At 38.1% G+C, this 26,959-nt stretch overlaps 1 protein-coding gene across 4 annotated transcripts in view; it reads left to right on the top strand.

Moving 5' to 3' along the window:
• kcnip4a (potassium voltage-gated channel interacting protein 4a) overlaps positions 1-26,959 on the top strand; it is a 261,287-nt gene that overhangs the window by 193,117 nt on the left and 41,211 nt on the right. The gene's annotated exons all lie outside the window — the stretch shown is intronic.

Genomic DNA, 26,959 nt, shown 5'->3' with positions numbered 1-26,959 from the left:
GTGGAGGAGGACTCCAGTCCAGTCCAGTCCCAAACAAACACTGGAGCAGTTTGCTTGTGGTGAGAACTTGATCCGGTCTCGATCCGACCCAGCTATCAAATATACTCCTTTTTAATTGAGCTAAACTACTGATAAGTTACAGTTTAATCTAGTGCTGAGTGATATGGGAAAAATCATATATCACGATATGGAATTTTTTATATCACGATAACGTTATATCACATTTTAGTATGTTTTCAGTTATTCTTCGAAAAATATGACAAAGTAATATCATTGCTTACTTTTTTCCAACTTTATTTCAAAGGGACATTAAACCCAAGTTTCACAAATGAGAATTACTACCTTTTAGTGCAGCAATATATATGTATCAAATGAAAACAGATGAGGTAAATGCAGTAGCTAATTCTTTCAAGCTCTCATAATTTTAATAACGTAAAGCATGTTGCAAACCCGCGCATGTCCGTCAAGTAACGTAAAGCAGCGTCATGTCGCAAAACCACATTATAAAAGATTTTTTGGGAAGATTACTTTATTATCAAAGTGAACACGCCAATACATTTCATCATAGCCTACTTTATAATTGCATGAATAATTGATGAAATTACTGTAGAAACGATAGGAACAATAAAAGGTAAGAAGCACGATAGACACTTTTCTATCGCCCCCCACAATATTTATCGTCATATCGCACAGCACTAGTTTGATCTGATATATTAACCAGATAACGCTAATTACCACAGGTATGAACACTCTGTTCCATGCTGTTTATACGCGCGATGTGTGCTGCGTTCACTACTTGCAGCTGTGTGACGTAACTATTTATTACGTGCATTTCTGCACTGCACGCCCTTTAGAAAACACTATTGAAAGTGCAGCATTTTTAGCTTTAAAGCAGCTTTAAACTACATATTTATTTGCACAGGAGCACAGAATCTTCTCACTATATTTACTTTCTTGCTCTGCCAGCTTAGTCAGCTCTGACCAATCAGCTGAAATAATGTACTTGCATGGTTTATTGGTGCACATTTTTTGCGTTTAGATTTATGCCTGTGTGAAACCAAACCAAATAGAGGGAGAAAATGCTTCAAGTAAACAAACTCATCAACTGATTCGGACCAGAGGAGCCAACTACAGATGTGAAAACCCCCTTACATTCTTTTAAATTAAATTACCTGATAAAACTTTGAAATGTCTTCTTCATTCATAAAATGTGAGTTCCTAGTACCTAAATGTTTGGAAGACATTTCATTACATGATTTACATGTTACACTCTGGTTTGATTCTGTCCTCTTTATTATGCTTTCCCAAAAATCCAAATAAATTATAACTGTTTTAAGCACTTGGACAAAAATGCATTTTCAAAAACTTGCCCTATGGTTAACTTATAAATATGACTTCCCTCCATTTAGGTGCTTTTAGAAAACTACACTCCCTGTTTTGATCCCACAGTCTGTATTTTATTAAATAGACACCTACTGTAATTCAACACCATCACTAAAAATACACTGTACATTATTTTTTGGGCAAGCATTATACTGTATAATTACTGAAAGCGAAAGAATAATGTGGACTTTGGGTGAAGTAATATTAAAGGAATTTACACAAAAACATAGTGCAGTTAACAGCATGTCGAGTCCATAGAAGCCAAGATATTGATGCTGTTATTTTCAAGTAAGAATAAAATACAAATTTTCTTTCAAACAAATTAATACAAATTTTCTTTAAAACAAATTAAAACAAATAATCACCTCAGATTTAGTTTTGTTCTGTTTCAAGCCTTCCATTTTTCACGAGTGAAAAGGGTCAAAGGTTGCATTTTATGTCATATCCTTTCATGTATAATTTAGAATCTCAAATTCTTAAAGGTCTCAACCCCACAACCCCTAAACTCCCCCCACTTCCTGCGGCGCTTCTCTCTCCATGACATTGATTAAGTTTCTTTCAGCTAAACTAAGGCTACTGAACTCTTATCTCATACAGCGCCCGCTTTGACCTGTGTTCTGTCGAGTTGAGCTGCCTTGTTTAACCGTGCTTCCCTAGTGTATATTTAAGGTCTCTGTAAAAAGCAGAATCAACAGGAGATCCGATTTAAACCTATAGTTACTTACATCAGATAGCTAACACGAACGAACTGGTTTAAACAGAGCTGTTCACAAACAAGAAAAAGTGGATATTAGCAGAAGAAGACCTTTAAAAAAAACATTTTCAGCTGATTGTTAAGCGAATGCTTCTTCTAACATATTTATCTGGACAATCATGGGGACGTGTATCTGGACTGGTTGAAAACTGATTAAGCCACCTTTAAATTCTATCGCAAAATTAGCTAAACTTGTCTGTAACTTTCTGAAAAGAAGAGGAGAAAGAAAAACAGAGGCATGGATGATCTGGAGTGAAATAAAAAAAAAATGAGGATCTCCAGTGACAGAGGAAATTACTGCAGGACCTCATATAAATTTAATCCCATTCAATAGAGCTTAAAAGGCCATAAGGCTTAGAAGCCTTTAATACAAACAACATGGCCACCAAAGTCCAGGTGTGCATAAGGAAAAGTGACAGCTTAAAAGAAATCCTTTTTTTTTATTCTTATTATTTGCTTCACTTTTTCCTCACAGCTAGTTTACAGTGATGAATGTTTCTCTCATCTCAAAAGACACCAAGACCTGCGCTTGCCAAGGTGAGCCAAAGCTCAGCCAGAGCTTTTTAACCTCCTGCCTGAAGCCTTTTGGACGAGGTGTTTGTTTCCTCAGTCAGGCTTCATCTTTTGCATACAGACAATGAACATTATTGCTTTCTTTCAGTTGGCTTCTGCCATCTGCTCTGTATATGTGCTTTCGTAATGTCACATCACAGGAAACCGAACAGAAAACCTGGAAAATCAGTCGCATGCAAGCAGCATAACAGCTAACAGGTGTCTGATCTGGTGTATTTTGGGGCTTTATTTTGATCCCTGCTTTGATTTACTAGAAGCTGTGAAGCTGAGTGACACCGCCTATTACAATTTCTATTCACATGGAAAGACAAAAGGCTAGGTACTGACAGCGGCACTTAACTCAGATTCATGCCTCGGTCAAACGGGCAACACTGTTCCGTTTCTGGATGAATTATTGAGAAGATGACTTTGAGCATAATCAATACAGTGACAAACAAAGTGGAAAAAAAAACTAAAAATACCATGTCTGCTTCGGGACCACCTCCTATTTTGAGGATCTTGAGCATTTGTGATGCTTCTGATTCATAGAAGCAATGTAAATTAAATTAATTAATTTGTGTACCGTATTTTTCACACTAGAAGGCGCAATTCAAATCATTTAATTTCACAAAAATTGTCAGTGCGCCTGCTAACCTGCTAACCACTATTGCCCCATTCAGAGGTGAGTAATATCAGTTAGTGGTTAGCCACTAATGCTAAAGCTAATGCTCCAGCCTTAGTGCTGGAGAAATTCGCTAATCTGTGCTTACTGTAAATAAATGAAAGCGCTTTACTCACCCAAATAAACAGTTTACATTTGACTTTAAAATAGTCTTTTTTAGTACAGTTTTGTTTACTTATTTATTGTGTTTACTTAATGAATTAATTAATTTATATATTTGAGAAAATAATGCCAGTAAATCAGTGCATTCCACTGATATGGGAAGTAGCTAAAATCTGTTTTGATGGTTTCTTTGGTTGTGATTGTTTTTTTTTTGGACTTTTCTGACCTTTTTAAAGGGAAGCAGGAGCACTTGGCTATTTGTTAATGTCAGACGATGCTGAGTCATGCAAGAGCTTGATGGTAAAAACTGCAAAAGAATGTTTACCATCAAAGCTATTTTAGAGAAAAAAAGGGATGAAAAACTTCACCGACATGTCAAAAGTCATGGGATAGCTCAATGTAAATAAGTTAATGATCATTTACCACAGGTGTCTGCTTGTTATCTTGTGAGTGCGGTTTAACACAAGCCAGCATGCTACTAGCAAGGCAACGTGTGACTCAGGAATTCATCATAGAAGGTAGGGGTGGGAATCCCTAGGCACCTTAAGAATTGATTACAGTTACAATTCAGAGATTATAATATGATTGTTGATGCATCTTTTTCTTCTATACTGGATTTCTTTTTTCTCAATGCGTGACTACTTTGTACTGTTAAAGTAAAGAATCTACTGATCCATAATGGATCCCACTATTTAATAGGATCTTTGACACTATTTCTAATTACTTATTTGATTAACTTATTAGTATAATAATGTATGATAAGTTTTATAATTAGTTTCTTCTTCTTCTTCTTCTTCTTCTTATATCTCAGGGCAGATTTGATGATGTTTAAATGATAATATTTTAATGTGCTGAGTTACTGAGTTTAACTGGGAACTTTAGAGGAGGAAATAAAGTAAATAAAGTGTAGCTGCATGTTTGTGCCATTAACTGTGTGTGAGAGAGAAATGCAGACATGCTAGCAAGTCTAAATATTTTTTTTTTTAGCATTTGTGGATCGATTAAGAATCGAGATGCATCTAAGACTCGAAAATATCTCACACCCACTGCACTGTCATTACCACCCACTGCACTGTCCACTGTGGGTGGTAATGCCTTTTATTAGGAGTGTGGGACATTTTCAATTTGATGGGGTCTGTCTGTGACTTGTCCATGTGAACACTGTGCACAAGTGACTCTGGTAGACATCACATTCCTCATTCAATGCAGGAAGCCTGGTCTTGCAGGTCAGTGGGACGAAGCAAAAGTCACGGGACACCATACTAGTAACACACTGTCTATAAATCTTGATTGAAAAGCTCAACTCCTTTAAACTCTTACACATCAGACAACAGAATGGGTTGTCTAAACATTGGTCGGCTCAATACAGGAGAGGCAATCAAAAGAGAAGTTAAGACACAGGACTCTTAAAGGCACAGTAACAACAACTCTCTGTTTCATTCTATTTAAATGGATAAAAATTGGTTAAATATGATGATTAAAGATTTAGGGTGCTTTCACACCTGCCTCGTTTGGTCTGGACTTTCAGACTTTTCAGTTTGGTCCCAACCAAAGTAGCAGGTGTGAAAGGGGACGTGAACCACGTTAACCAAAGGACCAGATTTTGGTCCGACCAAGAGAGGTGGTCTCGGACCGGATCTTCTGAATCATGGTCCGGTTCGCCTGCAGTGTGAAAGCACTTTTATGGATTGTTTGAACTTTCGGACCAATTACAGGAAGCTGAGCAGGCGTTCCTTAACAACGGCAGCGATACAGTTGCTTCAGGACAAGCACGTTCGTTTGGCGAATTTGAACTAACCTAGAGAATTTGAACTAACCGGTGCCTGAGGTTGCTGCTGCTGGTAAAAAAGACACAATAGCAGCACTACTATAGAGACGAAATGAATCTGTTCTGTTTATTTAATCCTTATCTGGAAAGACTTCCTGCCGAATGAACCACCCGCTAAATTGTCAACACGCCAACGTCAGACGCATGTCCTTCTAAAACCAATCAGCGTCAAGTAAAGGAAAACGCATCGATACGTAAGGATGTAGGAGTATCACACAAATGTCTTTGGTGCGCTCCCTAAACTGCAGTGTGAAAACTAAAATAAGCGGACCAAATATATACAATGTAGCAAACACATGAACCTCGGTTCGGACCACGGTCCGGTCTTTCAGGTGTGAAAACAACCTTAGGCTCTTAAAATTTGTTTTATGGAGACTTTTTCATAGCAAGTGTGCTTTACTATGATACTACTAAGAAAAGAATACTGTGAATTGCTAATGCAGGCTATGATAATTTCCATTTTGATGATACTAGGCTGGAATAGATGCATTGGCCGGTCATTATCTTCTAATTGACAAGAGAGTGAATAAACTTTCAACAAAGCAATCTCACTGATCCCTGACCAGTCATAAAGGCTGTTACAACACCTACTTGATTTGTGCGTCTCGGCAGTGTGAATCTTAACACAGCCGTTGTTTCATAGCGCTCGCTGCGGACTGGGAGGACTAATTAGTGTGTCAGTGAAGATAAATATTACCCACCTCAGCTGCACATGCACACACACACACACACATACCCTGGGCCTTAGTAACTCAGGAATACAGAAGGTGCTTATGTCAGATTAACAGTGGCGCCAGCCATTAGCGGAGGGAACATTGTGGGCACGATGGCGACAGACCCCTTTCTCTTGGCCTTTGTCTCAGACGTGTCCTTGTTGGCGATTCACGAGCCTCTGACAGAGCTTTGAGTCTGAACTTTAGCCCGCAGATGCTGATGAGCCTCAGCAGATGAGCTGTGGTAATGGGCTGTCAGGGGTTTAAGCACGGGAAGACCTTTTCTTTCCCACTTCTGCCTTAGTCATGTTGCTTTTCTACTAGTGTCATGCGCCAGCAGGTAGATAATTAGCAGAGATATACATTTCAGCTAAAACCCTGAGCATCAGTCTTACAAATGAGTCATGGGTTTAAACCTCTTTGACTCTTCAGCCTGAAAACAGATGAGCATGAGGGGTTGTTTAATGTCCACTGTACTGAGGATGAGGCTGGACAATGGGCCAGAAATAGGCTACAGCATCATTCACATTCACGGAACGAATATTATGACCATATCCACTTTCATAATGTTCTTATTCATTGCATAATTAGAGCTAGAGAGTAAAGAGTAAAGGGTGAGAAGTGCAGAGTATGACACAACCATGCTGGAATGGGGTGCTGTCTGTTGCTGTTTTTTGCAACGTCAGAATCCTGACTGTAACCTTATGGAGATGCTGTAACAGCATGCATGCAAAGAGCATGCGTGTGCATGCAAACACATCCTATACACTGCAAAATGAAATCTTAGCAAGTGAAATTATTTAGTTTCAAAGCAATAAATCTTATTTCTTGCTCTGATAAGAATTTTTAGTCTTACTAAGCATTGTAAAAGTAAGATTGTTTTACTTATTTTAGGAATAATTATCTTATTCAGTCTTGCTTAGAATTTTTACCTTATTTTAAGTAATTTGAACAAAAAAAAAACAAGAAGTCACCAGTCAAGTTATTCTGATACTTTAAGTTATTCTGATAATTTAAGCTAGAAAATAAAATATTTTTGCTTGATTTGAGTCTAACTACACTTATTTTGAGGCTTTGTCATTGCTTATTTTAAGAATACTTCATAAGAAAATTCTGCTTACCCCATTGGCAGATTTTTTTGCTTAATTTAAGCATTTATGTCTTAATTTAAATGAATTGTATCTAGTTTTTGCCAATGGATTTTTTGCTGTGTAAATATTGATGTATTGAAGCACATTCGCTAAAAGGAATGGTGCAAAACTATCTGAAATGTGCAAATCCTATTTGCATCTACTACCAATGATAACCATGTTAATCACGGAATGGAATGATGCAAAACTCTGCAAAACGCACTGAAATATTGTGCAAATCCTTTTGGCATCTACTACCAACCATAACCATGTTTTTAACCACGTTTTATTATTAATTACCATAAAAACTATCTACTAATCTACTTGCACCTATCTGTACCCTTTGAAGGTACCACACTGGTGAGAGTGTACGTACACTGCAAAACATAATTGGCAAAAGCTAGACAAAATATATGCATAAATTGAGACGCAAATCCTTATTTTAAGCATAAAAATATGCCAATGTGGTTAGCAAATCTTTCCTAGTAAAATTTCTTAAAATAAGCAATGGCATAGTCCCAAAATAAGTGAAGTAAATCCTAAATCAAAACATGAGCAGTGACCTGGTCCTTATTTTGACTTTAAATAGCTGAAAATAAGGTGAAAATTTACAGTATATGACAGATTAAGATTATTCATTGTTAAAATAAGCAAAATAAAAAAAATTATCATATTTATTGCCTTGAAATGAGGTAAATTCATCTGGTACGATTTTGTTTCTTGCAGTGTCTAGAGTTCAGACTGTCTGTATTACTGGTATCATAATTTGTTTAATACATGTATTTATTCAGTGTATCAGTAGTGCCTGATACTCATGATACACTTAGAATAATGTGTAACACAGGAGTGGTGTTTTGCATAATATATTATGCAATTTCTGTAGTTACATTGCAATATTATATTATAGAGTTTTAAGATTTTTTTTTTATAATTCATATATCGTCGCTGTCCTATGAAAAACACTTATCTCCATTTTTGTCGATTGTTAGTTTACTACAGTATTTGAACATACAAACTGTCCCTTACACTGTGCCAAAATTTCTTGATGAACGGACCAACAGAAACTTATCAAAATGACTTGAAATAAACTCTTTTTACATTGACTTTTATTAAGAGTTTACCAGTTTTTTTCTCTCTCCTGTAAAGTTGCTGTTTTGGAGATAAGTGTTTTTCATTGGACAGCGACGATATTAATATGAGTGTAGATTATATTATATATTATTTGCTCTGTTGTATGAATCTTTGAAATTTAAGCAGACTTTTTAAAATCAGATTTATATCCTCTTAATCCAGATGTTCTTATTCACTAAGCTCTCTGCTAACACTGCATAAAGGAACAATGCGTCCCCCGTGCGCTTTTCCTTTTCTCTAATTCAAGCCAATGGTTATAGGCAGCGGCTGGCGTGACCTTTTCACTTAAGTTTCCATGCATCCCCTCAGGTGGCTTTAGCTGTAATCAGAGAGACGGTAGAAGGTTGACACACACATTTTTGGAAGCTCAATCAGGAATGTTCTGGTCCATTAATTAAAGCTGCTTAATGGAAACTAACGGCTGTCCATTTCAGGCACTTACGTTAAGGGCAGGTTCCGAGTGGCTGGCTATAGGTCGCTGAAAGACATTCGCCATGGCAGCTCCAGGAAAGTGTGGAACAGTACCGTAATACGTGCAGTTAAACGGCTCTACGTCTTATCTCAGAGTATTGATCCCCATTAAGAAGAGGCTATAAGTAAAATGCGACATCACTCACATTTAGGGGAACAAAGAGAGGAGGAGAGAGACTGCTCTGAGACGGGAGCTGCAGACTGATGCTGAGATTTCATATTTGTTATGTATAAACCTTATGAAACACAGCTCTGGAAAAGAAATCACAAAAAGACAATCATGAAAATGATGATGTTTTTCCTTAATTTTACCAAATTGGAAACCTTTGGAATATAATGAAGAGGAAGATAGATAATCACAAGCCATCAAACCAAGCTGAACTGCTTGAATTTCTGTACCAGGGGTGGCATAAAGTTATCCAAAAGCAGTGTGTTAGACTGCTGGAGGAGAACCTGCCAAGATGCATGAAAACTGTGATTAAAAAACAGGTTTATTCCACCAAATATTAATTTCTGAACTCTTTATTTGCATTGTTTGAGGTCTGAAAGTTCTGCATCTGATTTTTATTTATTTCAGTCATTTCTCATTTTCTGCAAATAAATGCTCTAAATGACAATATTTTTATTTGGAATTTGAGAGAAATGTTGCCTGTAGTTTATAGAATAAAACAACAATGTTCATTTTACTTAGACATATACTTATAAATAGCAAAATCAGAGAAACTGATTCAAAAACTGTAGTGGTCTCTTAATTTTTCCAGAGCTGTATATGAACTAGAACATACACACTCTCTCTCAAACACACACAGACTATTAACTAGTGGAACAGCAAACACACTTAAAGCAGTAGACAACCCTTTATGCTCCCAGGAAGCAATTCAGGTTTAGGTTCCTCACCCAGGAGCATCTTATCTGTAAATGTTAAGGGAGGAGAAAGCAACCTACACTCCCCTTAACCAGACTTCCTGCCTGTACAGGGAATCAAACCTGTCACTTCCTGCTTCCATATCTGCTTCTCTGTCAGTAATGACCAACAGCCCATTTTATCACAAAGACACAGAAATTAGTCACGGTAATTGAATTTAATGCAGCACAGTGTGTGGAAATGTTGAATTAACATGATTTGTGTTCATAGTTTTACAAAGCATGTATTTTATTGTTTAGTCACCGCTTCTTTTGTGTGAAATAAGAGGCCTTAATGTAGCTAGAAAAACAGGCAAAAGTGAAAAACAGATAACTATGCAGCTAAAACATCTGAGTCACAAAGCAGAATCACAAGGCAAAGAGCAAGGCAGTTTTAATGGAAGCCCTATAAAAAACAAAAAACAAATCAACAAACACTGAAGAATAAAACAAACAACTAAGAACTAGTTAGAAAAGTAAGGACTAATGAAAACAGTCAAACCAACAAACAAACAAAAAAATATGCCAAACACAGAGGTAACCAACAAAGCATAACAGAAAACAATGGGAAACATGGGGTGTATATACACAGACTCAGATAAGAAACACATGAAGAATATAACTAGGGGGTGGGGTTATAAATGAGACAAAGGTGAGAACACTAATGACAGGGCATGGGCTAGGGCGGAGACAAAACAGCAGCTAAACAGGGCAGAAATGACAGACAGAAAAGCAAGACATTAAGAAGAAGGACCAAAAAATAAAGAAAACAAAACAAACAAGTCCTCAGGTGTGACAAAAACAGTCAGAACCTGAATAATACACAAAACACTGAGCAAAAATGTGAAATAAACACTGGATCAAACAGACAGTAGAGGCAAGAATTAAAAACGCAGCATGTCACTGTGAAGCCATGGCAATACTTCGCAAGCTAAATGACAAAACAGATGAGCAATATTGCTTCTAGACTGGTGGTTAATGTTGATCAGGTGTAAGCAGTTAGTATTCTGGAGAAGATGAACGAGAAACAAAGCCAAAGTTGAGTTTGTTAAGTCATGCAATCACCAGATGTGTGCAGAGTTTCTCTATTAAAATAAAAACCAGTTTGAGGGGCGTTCCACACTACTTTCAGACTTTCAGAAGTCTGCATTATGCATGATATTCATAGTGTTGCGATTATTTTTATATTTATGCCACAGCCTCCAACCTTACATTATCCTAGAAAAATAGTTTTTATTATAATACAATAGCATATTAATGCAATTAAACCCTTTTAAATGACAATGAATTTTCAGTAAATAACAGTCCATTCTGTGTGTATAGGAGTGCTGTTATCCATGCATTAGTCATTGCGCTAAACTTCCTAAAAATTGGTGAAGTTAATTTATATGTAAACAAACCTGTATAGAAACACAATGGATATGATGAATATCAGGGTCAGAAAAATGATTGAGGTCATGTCTATATAATGTATGAAAATTCAATAACATGCTTATTATGTCATGCCTAGTCAAATGTAAATGTGTTTCCAATGAAAATAACTGTGTTTACACAAAAATACAGATATCTGCCAACACCAATATAATTGCAATATTATTATGCATCCCCATTGCTGTGTACAGTTTTTTTTTAACAGAATCTTAATACATGCAGAGCAACAGCAATCCCTATTATTTGACAAATATAAAGCAAATCTAAATGCAAAAGCTTAGACCGCTACAGATTGTCCTACGGCAGAGATTGTCTGCTTTAAATGCCAATCGTGTCTGTGCTCGGTGTAAGCAGAAAAAATTACTCAATTTCAGAGAGAAAATCCATTGTGGTTAAGAAACAAGGCACAAAATTGATCTCGGAGGCTTGTTTTCTTGTCAATTACAATGTTTTTATTTTATCTGTTCAACATTTACAGCTCTTCTACTAGACGGCTCGAAAGTCATTCCGGTGCACTTTTTAACTTTGACTTGTTTTTGAAGCTAAACTCCAGATAGACACCTGAGGCTCTGCCTGCTCTGGACTATAATTCACTCAACAAAGACTCCAATTCCCAGCATGCACTCACACCAGACCTTCCTGACTTCCTGGTGTTCACGCTCTCCCAGCTTCTGATTGTTCACACCTGGTCTGTTTCGGTATAAATACCCCCTTAGCTCTTTCTTGATTATTGAATCTAGTTTGCTAGATCTTCTACGATACGTGTCTTTTGTTGTTTTCCTTTGTTGCCGACCCATTTGCTTTGCCCTCTGTATCATTTGTTTACCGTTGCTGACTTATTTTTGTATATTGACTACTTTTTGCCTTGCCCTTTTGCCTTGCTGGATTACCCATGTATGATCCTTAATACATGCAAAGCAACAGTAATCCCTATTATTTGACAAATGTAAAGCAGATCTAAATGCAAAAGCTTAGACCAAAATGGCACAAGGAACAAGGCACAAAATTGATCTAGGAGGCTTGTTTTCTTGTCAATTACAATGTTTTTTTTTTATTTTATCTGTTCAGCTCTTCTACTAGACAGCTCAAAAGTCATTCCAGTGCACTTTTTACTTTCACTTGTTTTGAAGCTAAACTCCAGTAGAAATATTCTGCACAAAAGTCAAGGTTACTTGACTTCCAGATAGACACCTGAGGCTCAGCCTGCTCTGGACTTTAAGTCCCACAACAAAGACTCCAGTTCCCAGCATGCACTCACACCAGACCTTCCTGACTCTGCTGATCACGTGATGCTACAGCGTTCACACTCTCCCAGCTTCTGATTGCTCACACCTGGTCTGTTTTAGTATAAGTACAGCTTTGTTTCCTTAGCTCTTTTCTGAATATTGAATCTACTTTGCTAGCTCTTCTACGACGTGTTGCTTTTGTTGTTTTCTTTTGTTACCAAACCGTTTTGTGTTTTTTGATTACTCTCTTGCCTTTCCCTTTTTTCCCTTAATACATGCAGAGCAACAGCAATCCCTATTATTGAAGCAGATCTAAATGCAAAAGCCTTAGACCAACACGGCACAGAGGCTTGTTTTGTTGTCAATTACAATGTTTTTTATCATATCTGTTCAACACTTACAGCTCTTCTACTAGACTGCTTGAAAGTCATTCCGGTGTATTTTTTACTTGTTTTTGACTTGTTTTTGAAGCTAAACTCTAGTAGAAATCTCCTGCACACAAGTCAAGGTTACTGAGCTTTCCAGATAGACACCTGAGGCTCAAAGTTACCAGCTTGGAATTCATTGTTTTCATCAGAATAATAGAGGCTGTATGATGTGCTCCATCATCATTTTTGTTCAGGTTTAATTAGCAAGCGAGATCTGGAATAATGTAGCCCTACAAATCCGCCTTCTGCTCTTCCAATGTTTATTCATAGGGTGTAGGTGCACTCATGCATTATTCATAAGTTTACAGCTCAGAATTCTGATATGGCTTCCTGTAAAGAATCGTTTGTAGTTGGGAATGTTTAGACTCTGTATTTACTTCGTCTAGGACTGTCGGAATTTGTCTCATCTCCGTAATTTCCTTCATAACCGCACGTCTAATTCCAGCCTAGTTCATAAGGCCGTCTTATCACAGAGCAGCTGTGTGGATGGAAGTGTGGACCTGTGTTGGTTTGGGGCGGCCTCATTACAGGCAGTGTTGACATTTCTCTTATTAAATGATATATGCGATACAGGCAGACGTTTATAAGCTGAATGACAGGCTGATTGTGTGTCTGGGCACAGATAAGGAAAAACATTGATAATAGGGTACAAGGCATTCATTTAGTCTGCGGTTGCAGCTGTCATTCCTCTGATTGTAAGTCTCTGACTGCGAAGGGAAGCTTTGAAGTCAGATGAGCAGATACGTAATGTTGCGCTGTCAGAGCACGAGAAGAGGACATGTTTCATCAAAGCATGATCTCTTTCAAGTGGAACTAGTGAAGTCGAAGTGCTGTTGAGGTATGTCTTATGTTGGGGGGAAAAAACAGTTTAATTGACCTATCCATGGTCTGCCTATAAATGCATGTTCTTCAAAAAAATCACTTTTAAAGTGTTAGATCATCTTTAGATCATTTTATATGATCTGTATTTTGTCTATTTCTGTTTTGATAATGATGATGTTTATGTTGTTGTTTTAGCTGCTTCCAATCTGGCTGGTTTTATCATCTATTTAGTGCAGCTCAGTAGTACAACTTTTTGAGGTCAATATATATTTTTTTACATTTTCTCACCATTTTTAAATTTTGTACTACAGTTAAATTTTTACTTGGTTATTTAATTAAGACAGTTTCTTCATAATAATATACCATAATTTATTACAGGTAGTATTTAAGTATTCTCATTTAGAATTTAAACAAGAATCTAAAAAAATATATTTTGTAAAGCTTATCTGATTTGGTATTAAATGGTATTATTGCTACACTATTGCTATGAAAGTGAGTGTTTTTGAGCAGAGTATGAATAGGTACATTTTGAGGTCACAAATAAATTAGTTTACATGCACTTAATAGTCGAATCAGATAATAGAAAAAACTCTGGGTTCATTAGTCAGGAAATATTGAGATATTCAGATTCTTTTTTGCAGAAATCATAAAAAGTATTTTATGCACATGCTGAGAAATCTGAATCAAATCTGATTTCTTTTTTATCTGTTTTTAATGAGTGTCATTCCTGACATTGTCAGTCTGTCTGCTCTGGACTCTAATTTAAACAACAAAGACTCCAATTCCCAGCATGCACTCACACTGGACCTTCCTGACTCTGCTGATCACGTGACATTTCGGCGTTCACGCTCTCCCAGCTTCTGAGTGCTCACACCTTGTCTATTTTAGTATAAATAGCCCTCTCTTTCCTTAGCTTTTCAGAGAGTACTGTACCTAGTTTGTTAACTCTTCTACAACACATTTCTTTTGTTGTTTTTCTTTGTTACCGACCCGTTTTGTGTTTTTTTCTTATTGCCTTGCCCTTTCTCCTGATGGATTACCCATGTTTGATCCCATTTTTCCCTACTCACTGTGGTATGTTTACTATTGCTGCGTTTTTGTTACTGGCCCTGCCTGTCCCTAACTACCTCTGTAAGCCTAGTCCCTGTGATAATATATTGTATATTTGGAATCTGCGATTGTCTGTCTTTGGTTTGGCATGCGTGACGATGAGTTTATTTACTTGGAGATTTTTTTTTCCTCGGTTTGTTTTTTTCTTGCTTGTGTCTAGTTAAAATGAATGAGTGATATCTAAATCAAATCATTTGAACCAAACAATGTACCATTTACCTCTTATTTTAATGATAAATCATATTTGTTTTATTAATTAGGAGTTTGTTTTACTTAATCTTAATATGTTTTCATTGTAAATAATTCTTTATTTTCTAAACTTTCCAAGTGGTACTGCTTTTCTTCTGTAATGCAAACAACATGACCATAGGAATACTGAGATATTTTGCATAAAACCACAAAAGATTTCAATATGAAACTGAAAGCAGAGCACTATAAATTCTGAACATATTTTATCAGTTTAACCAATTGGTTGTTGCAGCTGTGCTATGCATGTTATTATACAATAGATTATTGCAGTCGTTTCTGCCTTTTGGTCAATATCCTTTTGTCAGTGTTTCTCATACTTACAATCTATCATAAAAATGAATTTATGTTTTCCAGGAATGTGAATGTGGCTTTGTACCATCAGTGAGATGGGTTCTCATATTCTCCTTATGAAACATCTGTCTTATTTATCCGTCCCATAGGCAGCTCTGCATTCTTTAGTATCCAGCTTTCACTAGGGGTGTAACGGTAGAGAAAAGTCATAGCTCATATAATCCCCATGGTACAGTGCGTTTTCGGTACAGTTGGTGAAAAAATAAACAGGCTGGGCATTCTGTATAGCCTCACCTTTATTAACTACATGATAACAATGAATCTTCATTATAATCATGTTTAGTTTTTTGGGATGGAATGTTGTAACAGGGCTCAAGCATTTTATTAAATGCTTGAAAGCAGGATTCTCTCCTACTGTCATCAACAGCATTACTTTAACTGCTTAAACTACCAATATTTTTTCCTAAGCATATTACTGGATGCATTTCAGTGTTTGAGTTCTTTTTAAGAAACATCAGTATTAGATTGTTAAAATTAAAATATATTAGTGGTGTCAATCACTTAAAAAGGAAGTATTATTGTGGGGGGACAGTAATAATCTCAGAGAGAAAGAGAGAGACAGACACGGCTCGAGTGAAAGAGAGAGAGACAGACAGACAGCATGAGCGAAAGAGAAAGAGAGACAGAGAGAAAGACAGACAGCATAAGCAAAAGAGAGAAACAGAGGGACAGGCAGACGACGTGAGCGAAAGAGAGAGAGAGAGACAGAGAGATAGACAGATGACGTGAGTGAAAGAGAGAGACAGATAGATGGCGAGAAAGAGAGAGAGACAGAAAGACAGACAGACGGCGCGAGCAAAAGAGAGAAAGAGACAGAGAGACAGGCAGACGGCGTGAGCGAAAGAGAGACAGACAGACAGCACCAGCGAAAGAGAGAAACAGAGAGACAGGCAGACGGCGTGAGCGAAAGAGAGAGAGACAGACAGATGGCGTGAGGGAAAGAGAGAGACAGACAGATGGCGCGAAAGAGAGAGAGACAGACAGATGGTGTGAGCGAAAGAGAGAAACAGAGAGACAGACAGATGCTGCGAGCGAAATAGAGAGACAGACAGACGGCATGAGCAAAAGAGAGAGACAGACAGACGGTGTGAGCGAAAGAGAGAGAGAGAGACAGACAGCGTGAGCGAAAGAGAAAGAGAGACAGAGAGAAAGACAGTCAGCATAAGCAAAAGAGAGAAACAGAGGGACAGGCAGACGACGTGAGCGAAAGAGAGAGAGAGACAGAGACATAGACAGATGACGTGAGGGAAAGAGAGAGACAGATAGATGGCACAAGCGAAAGAGAGAAACAGAGAGACAGACAGATGGCGCGAGTGAGAGAGACAGACAGACGGCGCTAGCGAAAGATAGAGAGAGAGACAGACAGACGGCATGAGCAAAAAAGAGACACAGAGAGATGGCGCGAGCGAAAGAGAGAAACAGAGAGACAGACAGACGGCGTGAGCGAAAGAGAGAGAGACAGACAGACAGTGAGACAGACAGTGAAAGAGAGAGACAGAGAGACAGAAAGATGGTGCGAGCAAAAGAGAGAAACAGAGAGACAGACAGACGGCGTGAGCGAAAGAGAGAGAGAGAGACAGACAGATGGTGCGAGCAAAAGAGAGAGAGAGACAGACAGATGGCCCTAGCGAAAGAGAGAGAGAGACAGAGAGACAAATAGACAGTGTGAGCAAAAGAGAGAGACAGAAAGATGGCGCGAGCGAAAAAGAGAAACGGAGAAACAGAGAGACAGACAGACGGCGCTAGTGAAGGAGAGAGGGAGACAGACAAACGGGGTGAGCGAAACAGAGAGAGAGAGACAGACGGTGGGAGCGAAAGAGAGACACAGAGACAGTCCAAGTGCCTAACCCTGCGTTTACACCAGAAAGCGACAGGCGACCATTTTTTTTCTTCGGCAGCGCAGTGACGGTGTGTGGACAGTTTGAATCATCTGCGTTACTGTGAGTGCTCTCTCTGCCAGTGTGCTTCAGCCTGTGTACTGTTTATTCTTCATGCGTTTATGTGAACTGTACTGTGACCCCGGTACCGTGGCGGTTCATAAAGAATACACGCACCGTTACACCCTTACCATTCACCCTGTTCTTTAATGGTCAGGACTCCACAGGTTCACCACTGAGCAGGTATTATTACTTGGGTGATGCGACATTCTCAGGACTGCAGTGACACTAATTAACAAATGGTTGGTGTATGAGGTGTTAGTGTGTGTTGATCTGATATGAGTAAGTCAGACACAGCAGTGCTGTTGGCGTTTTTAAACACTCCTGCCTAGTTTCTCCACCTTGTAGATGTAAAATCAGAGACAGAAGCTCTGAATCTGTTGCTGCACAGTTTGTGTTGGTCTTTCTCTAGTCAGTGGTCACATGATGCTCAGCAGCGATGCTGAGGTGTTTAAAAACTCCAGCAGCATTGCTGTGTCTGACATACCACCACCACGTCAGTGTCACTGCAGTGCTGTGAACTTGGTTATGTATTGTTAAATTATTCAATTCTTAATACTGAACCAAATGCAAGGTTATTGTGACTGTTTATACAGATTTTCTATCTAGGAATTTTCCACTAGGACGCTGAGGTGTGTGTGTGTGAGAGTGTGTGTATGTTTTTTTTTTTTTTTTTCAGTCCTGGTTAACGGTAAGAAAAGCAAGCAAGACCTGTGCTGTGTGTCCACAGGCCATCTGTGCTTCATTAGTGTTTGGTTTTTGGCAGCGTCCTCCTCTTGCCCATCTCCGCTCTAAAAGCTCAGCCTCTCTCAGTGAATCTGAATACGCATGAGATCACACAGATTATCTAACTAAAGACCGATGAGTTACACAGCAGGTAACACACAGGGCCCTGCTATCTTACGTTTCAAACGCTTATTGCTATCTTACACCCCACCAACAGTCTATTTTCACGCCTTGTGCCTGTGTCGATTAAATAAGCAAGGGTGCTTGTGAATATATCTACACTGAAGGCAGTGGTGATCTGGAAATGAGGTGTGTTCAAATACATTTCTGGCGTTTTGGTGCAGTATCTTGGCGACAGAAAATACAGGTGCACCACTAACTGAATACAACCTAGACAGATGTCAACAGTCAGACGTTCATTGCTATCTTGGCAGTGGATTGTCGACACAGTCACATCCCCAATGCTAGTATACCCCTGCATACAGGAGTGCACAAACCCATAGCGCGTGCCAGTAATAATAATAATAAAAATAAAACACATTACCTTCGATTCCCACTTCTAGCCCTAGCTCTAGAGAAGGCAGCAATATCAGCCACTCACATGAGATTTTGCGCCATTGAAACAGCAATCCGCTAAAGTCAAAGGACACCTGGCTCTTAAAGTAAATGGCAAGTGATACACTGATTGGTTTATTGAATGTTATACCCAGAACACACAGCATGATTAATTAAGAGAATTAAAACATGCCTTTTGAGCGTTTCGATCCGTGCAAGGTGTACTTTTCCCGTCGTTATGATAGTGAAGACACATTGACACACCCTAAATCAAGCTGTATGGTGCACAGTTGACGACTCTCCTAAAGACAGAATCGCTAAAATAGGGCCCTCTATAACCATTAGTTCACTGTCTCTTTCCACACCTCACCTATCCTTCTAGATTCCATTTATTCCAGAACCATGTTTTTATTTACTGAACAGAGATCAGACAAACAGATCTGTTTGTTTCACATTTCTTGCTTTGGTTCTGCTATTGGATCTGAGCAAACGAGACGGCTTTCCTGTCTGAGAGAACTGGACAGGACAACTGTTATTGACGTGGACTGAACAAGCTAAAGCTGAAAGAGGCAGAAGTAAATTGGAAGATTGGTGTTCTAATGTCAGCTCCAGTTTGAGCAGGAGTTTCAGCAAAGGTTTCTGGCTTTAAAGAAAAATGCATGCAGTAACGCACTGACAGATGAAAGACATGAAAGACTGAATACACTGGCATGCCAAAAGTCATGGGAGTGTGTGTCAAATGGTTTTGTTGATTTACAGTGTAACATGCATCAAGAATGACATCAGAAAGGCATTAGGGCTGAACAATATTGTAAAAATAAATAAATATGGATATTTTTCTAATATATTCGTGATTACTATTTTAAGTTCTTATGTAACAACTTATGTTTTTTTTTTTCAATTTGTAAACAAGACAGCGCCATTTAAAAAAATGCGCAAGCTATGGTCATTTTAATGTTTTATTTTTTAATGAATATCAATCAGCCCCCTTCATCCTTACATGCAGCTTTAATATTATAACACAAAAAACAACAAAAACCTAAAAAAACTGCTTTGAAAAATATGAGGAGTATCATGATTTGGTGATTCTGAGGGTTTTTTTATGTGGCAAAAATGTTGGCGTTATTATCGTGTACACCCCTAGTCCTGAGTCATCTTCTCAAATTGGTACGATGGAACAGAAACAGCTCTGAAGTGAGAATTGAGCTTAATATTCTCCCTCTTTAATAAAGACCAGCACTTTATTTGCTGGGATTATACTTGTGATTTTCCAGGAATTGCACTGTTGTTATTAGTGGGTTTTAATCAGTTTTTAAATTCTAGTTATAAAAACGTAATAGTTTTTTCACTTACTCATCTTAAAGCAGCACTAGGTAGGATTTTCTTACATTTTTTAACTTTTTAAAATGTAAAATTACAGCTTGAAACTCACTGCAGCGCTGCATTGGGGTGTAATAGGAGGAATAGCGGTGCTCTCGTGTATGTGCCGGAGCTCCTCTGAGCTCAAACCAGACTCTGTAAGTTTTTAGAGGTGGCCACGACCAACGCTCTCGAGAACTGCGACCTGCTTTCCGACCTTTAGTTCTAACAGTTCTACAAGGACTACTGGTTCATTATTTACAAACTAACATACAGACATTCTTGCAGAAGCTGAAAAGAGACCGAATATGTCTGTGAAAGCCAGAAAACGAGAAAGAGAAACTAATCAGCCTGAAACATCTATTACACTCTACAACTGTAGGGGGAGCCCACAAGCACAAAATCTAAATCCTACCTAGTGGAGCTTTAACTGAACTGTTACTCATCATCATTCTTCTTCTTTATGTAGGTAAATTTCTCCTGTCATAAGAGACATTCGATTAGAAATTTCAAATAATTTATAAATAACGTTAAACAGAGATAGAATCTCACAGAACCTAAAAGTCCCGAATATTCTCTTTACATTCTGCTAATCTGAAGCGGATTGGACTGGAAATGTAAGCAGAGGATCCTCCTTCTGACAGGCATCCAGTGTCCATCAGATAAACCATCCTGCAGTGAAGAGCTTACAGTGTAAATCTACCTTATATGTTCATTTGGCACAGGAAGCTGGGTCCACGATTTACTGCCACTGCAACTCTTCATGGGACGAGAGTGTTTTGGAAATGATTACGGTTGTGAGAGTGTCTTTGTGAGGTTCGTCTCTGAGCAGAGCAGATGTGACCCAGAGTTTTTAATTCATGAACACCTGCACACACTGTCAAGAGCTGGTCACATTTTTCCTCATTTTCCAGAGCAGGTGGACAGTGCAGGTGGAAGTTTCCACTGCCAAAACCCAGATAAATATGCAGCTCAGCAGAACGTTTATATGTAAAAATTGTGTCGTTTTGCAATAATTGGAATTAATTTGTTGACCGTAGGTGGTTAGGCAGCGTTTTTTGCTACTTAGTATGTTGGCCCAGTCCAACCTGTAATTTGGAAGTTGATGGGTTATGCATGAAATTTATTTTTAGCATCATTTAAAGCATCTGTTTTTTTGGTAGAGAGGAAAAAGTAAATATATTTTTTGCCTTTTAAGTAACTTATATTATGTTTTCAGTACTTTTGTATGAGTTTATTCACCAACATTTTATTTATTTTATTTATTTAGACTTTTCTTTAGACATATAGACATATATAAACATTTAAGCTTGATACATGGAAAAGATCTCTGTGCTTATTGGCTATCTTGGATTGTGCCTAATTAAAAAGGACACACACACATACATACCTAAATGTATTTACCATATTTTTTGCACTATAATGTGCTCTGGATCATGTGCATTATGTGACACTAGTGAGAAACAGGAGTGTCACCATATTACCTTCTAATTCAGCAGGTCTTGCCGCTGGGTGGGGAGACCTGTAAAGCTAAGCTAAGTTAGGTAAACACAACTGTAATTCTAAAAAAAAAAAAAACAGTCAAACTAGCGCTGGATGTTAATCTACACAGATTTCACTCCTGAAAACTGTTTATTTGGCTAGGTAAATCGCTTTCGTTTATTTACAGTAAGCTTAGATTTTCAGATTTCATCCCATGTAGCTTGTTCTAACACAGTAAACATATAGACTACAGGCCAATAATAATCATCTCTGAACAGCGAAAGAGCTAGCACTTAGCTGCAGTTAGCAGTGAATGCTAATGCTGCTCCAGCAGTGCTAGCTGGGGTTAGCAGCAGACTTAAGGCCAATAATTCTTACCTCTGAATGGCCAAACAGCTAGCCCTTAGTGCGGTTAGTGAGTAATGCTAATGCTGCTCCAGCAATGCTATCCGGGGTTAGCAGCAGGCTGCATGCCTATTATACTCACCTATGAACAACGAAAGAGCTAGCGCTTAGCTGCAGTTAGCGGGTAATGCTATTGCTGCTCCAGCAGTGCTAGCCGGGGATAGCAGCAGCCTACAGGCCAGTAATACTCATCTCTGGACGGCGAAAGAGCTAGTGCTTAGCGTAGTGAGCAGCTAATGCTAATACTGCTCCAGTCTCAGTGATGGAGAACTAAACTTAAACTCCTTTGTAAAGCTGCACTTCAGCGTGAACTAGTAAAAAAAATCATACATCAGGGCCAACCGGATTATAAGACACACTGACAATTTTTAGGGAAAATTAAAAGAATTTAAATGCACTTTATAGTGTGAAAAATACAGTATGTTGAATGAACCATGATGAATTCAAACAGGCTTTTTTATTTTTTAAATACTTTTTAAATAGCAATATGAGTCAAAGGCACTCTATTGGGAAAAAAGCAAAGCATCTGCATACTTGCCATGACACATTTTAATCAGCTTTTAATCATTTTTTTCCCAAAAGAGTGCCTTTGATTTATAATTTTTTCGTATTTAAATTTTTGCCCGGGTTCAAAAGAGCACTGGTTGGAACGATTCATAATTCTAAAACTCCTAGGAGCGCCTCAGCCTATCTCTTTCTTTGTCTCTACTTTTTAAATAGCTTTGTCTTTATTCTTAATATAGACTGTGAAGAATCTGAGTGATTTGAAATGTTAAAATGTACTTTATTTAAACTTCCTGTAATTAGGGCCCCTTAGTATAAGACGCATAACCTCAGTATGGGGAAGTGTATTGTATTGAGCTGTATTTCTGTATTACGGAATGTGTTGCCGTCGCCGTCTTGCCTTCGGCAGGGCCGGTAATGAAATGGCAGTTATAGATCTGATAGTTGTGCTTCATCACATTGGGCTTGTATTTTGTTCTATAAAGCTTGTTGGGGCTTGTGGAGTTGTGGCTCCTCTGGGTTCCTCGGGGCAGTGCTCTTTTGTTTTGTGTAACTGCTGTTAATGCCTCGGGCAGGTGATCATGACTGAGAATAGATCAGAACTTGGCCTCTACTGAAGTACAGCAGCCTCTGTGGACCAGTAAAGTCCAGTTAACTCACACAGCGCACACACAGTGCTCCTATCAGAGAGCCCGAGCTCATGCACAGGTTCCTCGTTCGTCCAGAAAGTATGGACTCGGTAATGGACGTAGAGGAACGCTGAGAAGTCTGATGGAGGCCAGCAGGAAACGGGAAGTTATAAATTCACTCTGACTCTGGAGGAAATGTTGAACTGTGGAAAAATGAAGCTAACCAGACTCATAAATATAGCATGGATTGTAAGCGAGTTAGCATTGGGTTATATAATTACAGAGTTTCGTAAGTAATTGACTGTTCCAGTGCTTCTGCAGCGTGTGATTGATTTTACACAGGCTGTGCTGTTCTGGAGCACAAACATCAAGCGTACATTTCTTTTTATTTCGTACCGAATTAGATTTAAATCTCACGTGGGTCATCAAATTCCACCTTGTATTAAACTATATTAAAAAGTTCAAACTCCAAACATGTCCCCTTTAGCTCTATGGACTAACCTTAACATTTTTTTTTTTCAACTTCAAAAACAAATCACCTATCAAGTATGAAGTAAGAAAATGCTTCATTCTGCAGTTCTGGGGGGAAAAAAAGCCTGACATACTGCAGAGTCGTTTTCTTGGGGTCTTCTACTCCCAGTAATAATCAATCATCAGCGCTCTGAGGTTAACTCGGAGGTGGACCCCTGCTCCAGCCCATATGGCTCCATGCTGAAGTGCTAACCCAGCATCTGAAATCAGCACAAGCCCGCATCCAGTGGGGAATTGATTTGGTGCAGTCAGCTATAGTGTGCCACAGCCGCTTCCAGTAACACCTCCAAATCCATTTCTACATGCAGCAATTTATTTAGGAAATGAAAGCTGGTTGTCCGAGCACAGGGCTTAATCAATGCAATGGCTTGTGGGATGCAAACAATGACTTCCATGGAAAAATTTAATCAATTCATTTGGAGCAAACTGGATTTATTGACTTTATTTTCCATTGATGACGTCTTCTTTCCCAAGCTCTTTGATTTTGTTCTTAATTTATATATTGCAGCCTATTAACTATAGATAATATCTTCCTACATATCCTCAGTTCTATGCACCTAAATAGAATTATAATAGTATTTTAGAGATAGGCCGATCATTGTTTTAGGGTTTGATTGGCCAGTATCTTTGATACTGATCAAGGAAGGGACTGGATGTCACTTGAATTATGCAATTCAATATTGAGCAAATCATCTTAAAATGTACAGGGTTTGTACGATCATAAAAAAAACCTGGGAAACTAATTGAGTTTTGGAAAAATTAAAATACCCAAAAAGTTTTAGAAAAGTCAAGGAAATTTGGTCTATAAATATATCTGTGTTTGTTTTTTGACTGAGAAAATCTTTTTTGAGCTAACAAATACATCAGCTTAGAGTTAATTCAGTAATTTAGCTCTACGCAATGAATTATCAGATTCATTTCAGACCTAATATAATATAATATCATTTTGTTGATAGTTTTAGTTGTTTTTTGGTTTTACTGTCCATGTCTGCACTGATATATTAAAAATCGTACGGTCATGAAAATTTGCCTTGAAGGCATGAAAAATCATGAAAAAATAATGGAAATGTATTGGTTAAAATGTGTATGAACCCTGCACATAAAAAGTGCTTTGCTTTTTTTAAATCAACTATATTTACAACAGTAAATGTCTGTTTAGCAGTGTCTGATTAACAGTGTTTGTTAGTTCTGCTATGTCTGATAGTCACTGTTGTAGGCGGTGTACTCTTGAGAGGAGTATCCAGTTAGTGGTGTTTTTACTCTATCTACGTTATCTAAGTTACATTAGTTTTACACATTCTACACATATGTGAGTTGAAGTCAAATACTGTTAAGCATAAAGCAGATTTCCCCCCTGGCTTTAATAGGATTCTATGGATTTTTAAAAGTCTTTATTGCTTGCTTCAACAGTTTAACTGCTAAGCCCCTTATCCTTGTGCAGTGCTAATGCATGATAAACAGCACTTAGAACTTATTGCATGACTGCTGAATGCATATTTAGTAAGAGAATTGGCCAGTACTGATACAGACTGTAACTATTTTTTGTTTATTTGTGATGACCAGAAATTGTTGGTAAAAGCATCTGTACTGCTGAACAACTGCTCACACTCGCTTTTTAGGTTTATTTTGTTATTCATTCAACTGAATTTGTGCCGTCTGCAATAAAATAAAGTCATGTAGGAAAATATGGGGCGGGGGGGGGGGGGGGTATAAGAAACATGTTGCTGCAGGTCTTTAATTCACTCTGTGTACAAAAGGCTTTGGGCTACTCTATCCCCGTCTCTTAACCTGTACTTGTATTTGTAGATTCATCAATATGTGGACAAGAGAACACTGTACCGAGCTCTGAATCACACTGTGTTTTATTGCTTCACAAAGCATGTTCCGATATTTCCCCAAATATTTATGATCAACCCAAAACTTTATTGCTCTTGTTGTGAACTTTTCAAGGACTCCGACTTGTGGATCAAGTTGAAAAATGTCCAGTTTAGGAGCAAAGCCTTGCTTGTCTTTGAGCCCTTTTCCTTGTGAGGGTAAATTAAACAGAATTGCAGAACATTATTTCAAGCTTTTGTGCTTAAAGCATTCTGTATTTATAGTATGATGTCATGTTGCGCACTTTTGTATTAGAGTATCTTCAAAACCCTTTTGTGGACATTAACTATTTTCTAAAAAAAAATAGATCCAGTTTGACTTCTGTTCATGTCCATGTTCTGGTCAGCAGCGATGTTTAGATGTACAGCTCTGAAAATAATTAAGAGACCACTTCAGTTTCTGAATACGTTTCTCTGATTTTGCTATTTATAGGTAGATTTTTGAGTAAAATTAACATTGTTGTTTTGTTCTTTATAATACGGACAACATTTCTCCCTAAAAAGGTGGCATTTCTGGCTGAAATAACAAAAAAGATGCAGAGCTTTTAGACCTCAAATAATGCAAAGAAAAAAAGTTCTTATTCAGAAAGTTTTAAAAGTTTAAAATCAATATTTGGTGGAATAACCCTGGTTTTTAATCATGTTCTCCTCCACCAGTCTTACACACTGCTTTTGGATAATTTTATGCCACTTTTGGTGTAAAAACTTGGCTTGTGATTATCTATCTTCCTCTTGATTATATTCAAGAGGTTTTCATTTTGGGAAAAATAAGAAAAACATAATTTTTAAGTGGTCTTTTATTTTTTTCAGAGCTGTATATGATGAAGTGTGAGTTAAGGCATAGTGTCCCGATTTTTTGTCTAGACATTATAAAATCTTCCTAATTTAAGGAAGAAATGTTAGCTAAATGGCAAAAGTACATCATGACTGCTTCTTCTGACTTTGTCACGCCTGGCCCTGTTTCCTGTCTGTCCTCGTGCCTGTGTTGTCCCACGTGACCCGTGCCCCTGTGTTCTGCCTGTGATTTTCCATTACCTCATGTCTCATTTGTAGCTCCACCCCTTCCCCAGGTGTTTCCACTCCCAGTGTGTTTCCTGTTTAGTTAAATAGCTTTCCTCTGTCACCTGTCCTGGTCGGTCTTTGCACTGTCTCCTGTCGTTTGTCTTCCCGTGTTCCCAGAGTTTCTCTCCGTGTTTCTCTCCGTGTTTCTCTCCGTGTTTCTCTCCGTGTTTCTCTCCGTGTTTCTCTCCGTGTCTATCTTAGTTTAATCCTTGTTATTATCCTTGCCCTGTTTAGTTCATAGTCTTGTTTCATTATTCATTTTGTTTTCCTTGTTTAGTCTCCCTATTTGTTTGTAGTATATATTTATCTTCCTGTTTATTGTTATTTTCTAGTTCCCTGTGTTTTCCCTAGTTTATTCCCTTGCCCTGTTTTAGTTTATCCCGCCTAGTTTTATAGTCTCCCCGTTTGTTTATCTTTAGTATCTCGTTTGTTTGTTAGTTTTAGCTCGCCTCTGTTTCTTGTTTTTCTTTGTTTCTTGTTTACTTGTCTCTTTGTTTAATAAATTCGCCCTACCTGTGTTTACGTCCGCCTCCTCGTCTCTCTGCCTGGGTCAACCCTGACAAAAAGACCGACCCAATGGACGTAAACCAGTGGCATGCTGCTCGGAAGGCGGACCTGGAGTTTCTCCG

Source organism: Astyanax mexicanus, chromosome 8, assembly GCF_023375975.1.
Source record: "Astyanax mexicanus isolate ESR-SI-001 chromosome 8, AstMex3_surface, whole genome shotgun sequence".
In the NCBI taxonomy this organism is placed as follows: Eukaryota; Metazoa; Chordata; class Actinopteri; order Characiformes; family Acestrorhamphidae; genus Astyanax; species Astyanax mexicanus.
Note: the sequence above shows the minus strand (reverse complement) of the source record. Positions and strands in the feature narration are given on the sequence as shown.